Below are 8447 nucleotides of genomic sequence, written 5' to 3' on the forward strand. Positions count from 1 at the left end.
CACACACACACACACACACACACACACACACACATATATGTATATATATATATATATATATATATTATAGATATATGTATGCATACATACATACACACATACATACATACATACATACATACATACATACATACATACATACATACATACATACATACATACATACATACATACATACATACACGTATATACAGATATAAATACTCTCCTTCCCTCCATTATCCGCCATAACTCACTCCTATCCTCCTCAATTCTCTACTTTCCCTTCTTAATTTCTTTCCTCTCTCTTTTCCTTCTACCTCTCTCCATCAACCAGGATTCCCTTTGTACTATCCCTTCCCCCCATGAATCTCCTGTCGTTCTTAGACCATCGCGCCAAACCCTCTCTGGGAGTCTGTACCTCCTACGATGCGTCTTGTGATATCTATGCATCCTCCTGTTTCAACATAATCTTGCTTTCTTTCTATGTCATGTAACCCGGTGACGTATTGTTGTTTTAGATGTAGATAAGCCCAGAATATTTGATTCTGCTGAGAGGTGGAATCGAGAATCTCATGAAAACATAAAAATGAAAGAGAATGCAAAAGACCATAAGGCCTCCCGTAGGCAGCTCCATGTCTATTACCACCTGTCATCTCCAAGTTTCTTACGAGCTTCCCCTCCCTAACGAAAAAGGTTCTAGTGTTAGCTAATCATAATCATTAAAAACTACCTCAAACTTTGTCTGATTCATTAAGATACTTCTTTGAGGAGCGGAGGTTTCTTCTAGTCGAATAAAATCATCTAGCACTTGCCAGAAGACCCTTAAGACGATGACATTTCTTAGCAAATGTAATGAATGAATCCTCCTGAGACCACTGACCTTGGAAAAAAAAATCATAAATGCGTTGCAAGATGAAACGTGGGGGAAGGTATATGAAAGAAATTCGAATACTATATTGCCGAAATGGTTAACTCTTTAGGGCTGCATGGCTTCACAAGGGCTTAAAATTGTTTGAGGTCATCCAGGATAAGAATCCTTTAAACTAAATACCCGAGTTTCACTTGGGCGAATAAGATCATCAAGCGACCGCTAGATCAAAATATGAAAGTAGTGTATGTCACTGAAATCATAAATGAATCAGGACAGGATTCGAACTCTTTCCGGATGTGGAATTTTTCTTAACCAAATAAAATCGCCTGATGTATTCAAGATAAACTTTATTAGTCATCTGTATAAATCTAGGAATTACATCATCATCCTTATTATATTAAATGCATTTCTTACCCTAAATTTTCTATTACATTTGTATTCGTATCTATTTCATTATTCTGTATCTCATCCTGCTCTGGTCAGTTTTGAATAAAGTCGTCCTGTACAATCCAATATAATCCAATACGTGGTGTTAGTAGAACATTGTGAGAAAATAACTGGTCTACATTTATGGATTTAAAACCTGAAAAAGTCTCCTAGTACTACTTCAGACAAAAAGCGTAGAATGACGCCTGGCAATCATCAAAAAGACTTGGAGTCTATGTAACTCCAAAAGTAACTCCAAAGTAACTGGCCATACTACCCCACCTCTCCCCATGGGTAGAAGTATGACTTTGTCAACACAAATTTGTATAAATACTGAGGAAATTCCATGGCTCGGATTCGTCCAATCCCGGTCACCGCTGATTATCCTCCGACTCCACTAAAAACATAGTCTTCATAACTCACTATATATTTAGCAATATCAATAATTATGAAACTATCACAACACTAGTCCTTTGCTTAATCTTTTTAATTTACCAAAACGTCAATATGATATAGAGTATTACTAAACACTTATCTATTTATTCTTCTACCTGTCTTCTATTCAAAACGTAAGCGAAGCCTAGATGTCCCCTCAGGTGTACAATTTTATCCTACACTTACCAGAATAAAATAGGTAAATTGAATAAATGAAAATGGGCCACTAATAGCTTAATAATGAGGCTACAGGTTCTCTTTCATCTTCTGACAGGTGCATTCATCCATGACTCTTCCGACTGCCATCCCTCTCTTCCTCCCTTCATTATTCTCTTCCTGTCTCCCTCTTTCAGTCCACGCTTTTGCCTAGGGCCCAACCCAGGTTCTTTTTACTTTGTACACCATTTCCTCACCTCTCGCAGACAACCCAATATTACCAATACCACCGCCTGCTTCCACGGGGTCTTCTCTTCTCTGTTACAATGAGATATAAACCTTTCCTTTACAGTGTTCCATTCCCTTCACCTGAACAAAATAATTTGATCTTGGAAAGCAAAAAGACTGTACTGATTATGATCAGGCCAAAATAGAAACTAATGACTTTAGTCTGAAGACTTCCTGGTAAATAGATTCATTTGGTCTCTGCCATTAAAGAATGTAAAAGTTCTGAATGGAAAACAAAATCCTGAGGACCATTTTAGAAACTTTAGATCTGCTATTGTTGAACAAATTTATACATATGATAGGAGACTCCAGGCCTGACGGAAATAATATCATATTTCATTTCTATTCGATAGAATAAACCACGACCTCATTCAGTAGATGAAACGTCTCTAAATCGTACAAAATCCCAGTGTATGAATCTTTGCTTTTCTAATTTCATCTTCAGTCTTTTACTGTGGTGCTGGTGACAGCCAGAATAGAAAAAACAAAACTGTGAAACTCAATGGAAGGTTTATTTGAGATACGTTCAAGATGTGCTCCCTTACTCAAGTAAAGGTCTTATCTCAACTGAATAATATCGTTTGGCGGCAGCTCGAATGAATTATGAAATCGTAAAATGCCAGGGTTGATAGTCTTCCCACTCCTTTCCTTACTTGTTTCAGATCTTTTAGTTTCATGGTTTTTAATCTCAATAACTCCACAGGCTCTTTTTCTCTCTTGTCCTTTGTTTATATTTTCGGAATTTTATTCCTCCTTTTCCTCCTATTGCTCCTCCATCACCTCACCATCATCCTCATCCTTCCTCTTCTCCTTCTTCTTCTTCTCCTTCTCCTTCTTTTTAACTCCTTCTCCTCCTTCTCTTCCTTCCCCTCCTTCTCTTCCTACTCCCCTTCCTCCTTTTCCTACTTCTTTTTTTCCTCTTCCTCCTCCATTCCATCCTCTTCCCCTTTCTTTTCCGCTTCCTTCTCCTCCTCCTCCTCCTCCTCTTCCTCCTCCTCCTCCTCTTCCTCCTCCCCTCCTGATCAGCATCATCATAATACTTCATTTCCTACTCTTCCTTCTCCTCCTCACTATTCTCCCCTCCACCTATTCGTCTTTTTGTTCTTGTTTCTATTCCACCACCTACTACTATTGTATTCTTTCCTTGTCTTTTTCCCTTCCTCTCCTCCCACTCCCCCTCTCCACTCCCTCCCCCTTCCTTTACCCTTTCCTTTCTTACCTGCTCCCACCTACCCCAACACTCCTGTTATTCCTCTTCTTTTTCTTTCTCTTCCTCCACTTCTTCATCTTCATCTTCCTCCTCTTCCTGCTCCTTCTCTGCCTCCTCTTCCTCTTTTTTCTCTTATTCCTCTTCTTCTCCCCTTCCTCCTCTTCTTCCTCTTCTTTTTCTTCCTCCTTGTCCTCTTCCTCTTTATTTTCCATTTTCTATTTCCTTTTTTCTCTTCCATTTCCCCCCAGCCATACTCTTTCTCCTTCACATGCTATTCCTCTTTCTTCTCCTCCTCCTCCTTGTACTTCTCATCAATATCATCTCCTCCCTCTTCTCCCTCCTCCCCCTCCTCCTATTCCTCCTCTCCCAATTTTTATTCTGCCAACTACCTTTGTTTCTATAGGTCTTCATCGTCCTCTTTCCCTTCCTCTTATGCATAATTTATTTCTCCTTCTTCCCTTCTTCCTCGTCCTTCTCCTATTTCTTTTCTTCATCTTGCTCCTTTTCCACTTGTGCTAATAATTCTCCCCTATCATCTTCCCTTTCCTTTACTTACCATTCCTCTTCTCTTACCCAGCCAGCCCTTACTTCTACCCTTCCACTTTCTCCTCCTCCCCTGTCTCCTCACCCTCCTCTTTCACCTCAACTTTCCCTTCTCCCTTCCCCCTCCTATCCTCCCCCTCATCCTCTCTTTCCCTCTCCTCTCCTCTCCCCTCCCCTCTCCTCTCCTCTCCTCTTCTTCCCTCCCCTCCCCTCCTCTCCCCTCCCCTCCCCTTTCCTTTCCTTCACTCTTTTTCCCTTTCCCTTCTCCTTACTCTTCCTCTACCCCTCTTCCTCCCCTCCCCTTCCCTCTCCTTTCCTTCACTCCCTTTCCCCTTCCCTTCTCCTTACTCCTCCTCTACCCCTCTCCCTCCCCTCCCCTTTCTACTCTTTTCCTCCTCCTTCTCCTCCTCCCCTCCTCCTCCTCCTCCTCCCCTCCTCCTCCCCTCCTCCTCCTCCCCTCCTCCTCCTCAACCCTTCTCATCCCTATCTCCCTCCCCTTCTCCTCCCCTTCCTTGTCCCTTTATCGTCCCCTTCCTACTCTTTTGCTTCCTTCATCCTACCTCGAACTCTGATCCCCTCCGGTAACCTGATATGAACAAAGCAGCAATTGAAGGCAAATAAATATAATGGGGAAAAGGAGGGCCTTTGACTCGCTTGCAATTGGGGAGAAATGAGGAGGAGGAGAGAGAAGAGAAAAGAACAGAAGGGAAGAGGTTTTGACGGCGACGTCGACGATTGCCTCTCTGTTGCTTGAGGAGGAGGAAGTGGAGCAAAAGTAACAGGAGGAAGGGGAGAAGAAGGAAGAGGAGAAAGAAGAGGAGAAGGAGGAGGCGGAGGAAGAGGAGAAGGAAGAAGAAAAAGAGAAGGAAAGGAATGTAGAGGGGAAAGTGGCGAGGAATGTGGAAGTGAAGGTGGAAAGGAGATGAAATTAAAACTGGAAGTGCAAGTGGCGGTGTGAGTGTATGTGAAGGAGGTGGCGGAGGTGAAGCTGGATGAGGAGTTATGGCGGGAATTTCGGGAGAGTAGGTGGAGGTAGACGGGGAAGAGCGTGGAGATCGGCTGGGAGAACGACGACCCGTTCGGTGAGGTTATGAAAGAAGGAAGAGGTGGGGGAAGGTGGAAGTGTCTGTTGACAATGATGATGGGGGGAGAGTAAGAGGAGTGGGTGAAGGGAAAGTGGAGGAGAGAGTGGAGGAGAGAGTGGAGGAGAGAGTGGAGGAGAGAATGCAAAAGTGAAGAGGAAGAAAACTGTCACGGAGTGTATGGGAGAAGGTAATGGTGAAGAACATTTATGTCATGGGAAAGATGTCAATGGAAAGGAAAAGGATTAAAAAAGAAACTACTTAGTTCAGAACTTATCTAATAGAGAGAAGAAATATATGCATAGCAAAGACCCTTTCCCCCTCTTTATAAGGGTGGAATGATATAGTCAAAGCAGACATCTATATCAGAAACAAATATAAAATTTTCACCCACCTTTCCTATTCCAAAATTTTGAGGATGAATGGTCACTGTCAATCGATACACTACTTGGGTCCAAGGCAAAGTAGCAAAGCACTGATTTTCCTCAGCAGTGTCCAAAAGATGGAACTGGTTTTTCCTTCACCATTTAACTCTATGGGAACCCTAATTCTCGCCTCGTTCAAAATAAAACAAGAACCGATGAAAATATCCCTTCCAGTGGGGTCGTTTTGACATTTTATAATATTTTTCACTCTATATTCACATTTCCTCGTTTTATCAATATTTCACCTCCAATCTCATTCCACCTTTCACGGTCACATCTGGCCCCACATACCAAATACTCTTCACTTTCTCACGCATATATCCCTTTACACTCATTCAACCTGCCTGCCACCAACGCCATTCCTTGCACATCTCATCACTTTAATTTTTTCCCGTATCTACTTGTAGCACTCTTGTATCACTACTTCAGTCTCTCGCACAAATCAGTCACTTAAGAAGTGCCGTTCACAAACAACAACCAGTTCAGTTTCTATGCCTTTCCATTCTCCTCCACCAATTCCACAAACATCAGTAATAGCAATATCAATAAGAAAGCATTGTTGATTTTAGTGATAACAGCACTAGTGTATATACAATAATAATGATTATGATTTACATATACTATTGAACTTATCACCCCTCTGTAAGTGAAGGGTCATGATTAAGGCATACACTCCTTGGAAAAAAAAAAAAGGAAACACAGAAATGGTAATCCCAACTCCCTTCACTCCACTCCATTTAGTCGCCTCTTTCGACACGTATGGAAACGCACAAATGTGTTACAGGAATTTGTGGCGCAATGTTTTGATTCCAAAGGTGCTATTATCAACCAATTATAGAGGTCGCAGGTCCACCCCTATTTAGAATATGGTGTTTCTATATTGTCTCCAAGTATATCACTAATAGAATTCTATAGTTACATTAGAGATAAAAAGGTTGTTCGGAATCACATTGGTCCACTATTATCTGCTGACGGTCAACTTGAATATTCAAATGAAGGAATGTGTAATATCTTAAACAATTATTTTAGCTCGGTATTCGTAAACGAAACGCCTCAAGGTGAATTCCAAACTGAAACCTGTGAAAAGTCTAGGGTAAACTTACTCGGTACGGTAAATATAACAAAAGAAAAAATTAAAAGGTGTATAGACAAACTCAAAGTTAATCAAACACCAGGGCCTGACGGTTGGCATCCAAGAATCTTAAAGGAAATTAAAAATGAGATTGTTGTTCCATTAGAAATTATTTTCAAGAAATCCATCATATCCGGAGATGTCCCAAGAGAATGGAAGCTAGCTAACGTTACTCCCATATTCAAAAAAGGTGACAAAAAGAAACCAAATAACTATAGGCCTATAAGTTTGACTTCAATCGTAGGAAAAATAATGGAAACTATCATCAGAGATGCTATCGAACATCATTTAGAAAGTAACCGTTTGATAAATGATAGCCAGCATGGTTTCAGACGGAAACGTTCTTGCGTGACTAACTTACTCGAATTCTACAACACAGTTATCTCGAATTATGACAAAAGAAACAATATAGATTTAGTATATCTAGACTTTGCAAAAGCTTTTGATACCGTCCCACACGAAAGACTACTTACTAAATTAGCTTTGCATGGAATAAGTGGTAGCCTATTAGGTTGGACTAGTAATTGGTTGAATGATCGAAAACAGAGAGTTGTTTTAAATGGACAAACTTCTGGATGGAAAAGTGTTGCAAGTGGAGTTCCTCAGGGTTCCGTTCTTAGGCCACTTCTATTCATAGTATATATAAATGATATAGACCATGGACTAAAATCTACTGTTTCCAAATTTGCTGATGATACAAAACTGTGCGGAGTGGCAAATGATCACTCAAACCAATTAGATATTCAAGAAGATTTAGATCAATTACAGCAATGGTCTGAAAAGTGGCTAATGAAATTTAAAACAAGTAAATGCAAGGTAATGCACATAGGTAAAAATAACAGTAAGTACGATTACAAGTTATTTGGAAATTCGTTAACAAAAGTGGATAGTGAAAAAGATCTCGGCGTAATTATCAGTAACGACCTCAAATCATCCAAGCAGTGTATTTCAGCCTCTGAGAAAGCAAATAAGATTCTAGGACTGATTGCGCGATCTTTTGATTTCAAAAGTCCATCACTCATTAACAAGCTATATATATCGTTAGTTCGTCCACATTTGGAATATGCTGTTTCCGTATGGTCACCGAATCTCATTAAAGACATTGACAGACTGGAAAGAGTACAACGCCGAGCCACAAAACTGATTCCAAATATAAAAAATAAATCATACGAAAATCGACTAAAACATATGAATCTGTTTTCCCTAAAAAAGCGTAGACTCAGAGGTGACTTGATACAGGTCTTTAAAATTCTAAAGGGAATTGACAACATCAAAAGTGACCAAATTTTTACATTGAATGAGAATCAGACAAGAAACAATGGTCTCAAACTGTCCGGAAATAGATTCAATTTGGAAGTAGGTAGAAACAACTTTGCCAACCGTGTAGTTAATGAATGGAATAAACTTCCTGCACAGGTAGTGCAATGTAGTTCAGTTCAAAGCTTTAAGAATCATTTAGATAAATACCTAAGTAAGATGCTGTAATGATTATAATTTATGTTATATTATTTGTTTTTGTTTTGTTATCATTTGTCTGTCTGATTTCTATTTATTATTAGTTATATGTCAATTTATTATTATTTACTATTTACCTGTTTGTTTATTATTTAACTATACCTATGCATTTATTTATGTATTTTATTTGTTATTTACATTATCATAGTTTTTATTTATTATTTTATTATTAATATTATTTTTTTTTCGCATCCGACCTAGATATGGATCAAAAGGTCTCCTGTCGGCATGCTCCGCCTTTGTAATCCTTTGTAACAGCGAATTACGATATTCAATATAGAAATAAGGTGTATGAAACCTATTCTCTTGTAGGTCGACGGTTGTTAATCGTCAGTCGTTGGTCGTCGGTCGTTGATAGATGGTCGTTGATTATCGCTTGTCG

This window comes from Oratosquilla oratoria, chromosome 1, assembly GCF_046742065.1.
Source record: "Oratosquilla oratoria isolate Oo_2021 chromosome 1, ASM4674206v1, whole genome shotgun sequence".
Taxonomy (NCBI): Eukaryota; Metazoa; Arthropoda; class Malacostraca; order Stomatopoda; family Squillidae; genus Oratosquilla; species Oratosquilla oratoria.